Source organism: Gavialis gangeticus, unplaced genomic scaffold (assembly GCF_001723915.1).
Source record: "Gavialis gangeticus isolate Ggan-Ray unplaced genomic scaffold, GavGan_comp1, whole genome shotgun sequence".
NCBI lineage: Eukaryota > Metazoa > Chordata > Crocodylia > Gavialidae > Gavialis > Gavialis gangeticus.
Window position 1 is genome coordinate 129,435,164 of NW_017728992.1, and position 814 is coordinate 129,435,977.

An 814-nucleotide genomic window follows, 5' to 3' on the forward strand; every position below is an offset into this window, starting at 1 on the left:
CCCAAAGCACCTCAGAGTGCTTCTCCCCTGACTCTTTACTAAAGGGATACTCATGTATCCCTATAGTTAGTTATGTTACGATTACGTACATATGTAATACTGTGAATAGCAAAAACTGTGTGTAAAATATCAACTATAGGAACAAATGCCATTACTGTAGAAGATATGGCTAGGGTTGGGACACATGCTTAGCAGCTGAAGGCAATAGCTGTTCCTTAGCACTCAGGTATAATTGGAGCTGGAAACAGATTCTATATTGGTAAACTGGTAGTATATTAATCATGCCCATACAGTTACCCTTTGAAATGAACACAGTTTTGCACATACTGCACTTCAAGTAAAGATACTTTCTAAAAACCTAATTTTTTTCTTCTAGAAATGGCTTGCATCTTAAATTCAAGTAAGAACTTTAGGGACATTTTATATAGAGAGGAATACAGAATAGAGGCATACATGGAACTAAATCATAGAGCAAGATGGAACCTAAAGCTTCTATTTCCTTAACTTTTAATGGAAGATTAAGAAAAACCTGTCAAAACTGAAAAAAAAATCCTTCCATAAGGGGGGGGATTTGATTACAAACTTCAAATATCAGAAGGGCGTTTATGAAGCGGGTGAAGATAGAAATCTGTGGCTGTAGTGGACTGGGTTAAGAGTGAAGGCCTCAAACTGAAGCAGTAGTAGTTTAGGTTGGAGATCAGAAAGAACTTTCTGAAGACAGATATGGATGCATTTCCTTTTCTGGCATTTGTATAAATCTACAGAAATAAAATTACTATTCAATAATTTACTTTTCACAACAAAAAACATAAGC

The 814-nt window shown here is 35.5% G+C and overlaps 1 protein-coding gene across 1 annotated transcript in view; it reads right to left on the bottom strand.

Annotated features, from left to right (window-relative positions):
- Positions 1–814, bottom strand: part of ARFGEF1 (ADP ribosylation factor guanine nucleotide exchange factor 1) — a 153,114-nt gene that overhangs the window by 99,725 nt on the left and 52,575 nt on the right. The window lies entirely within an intron of this gene.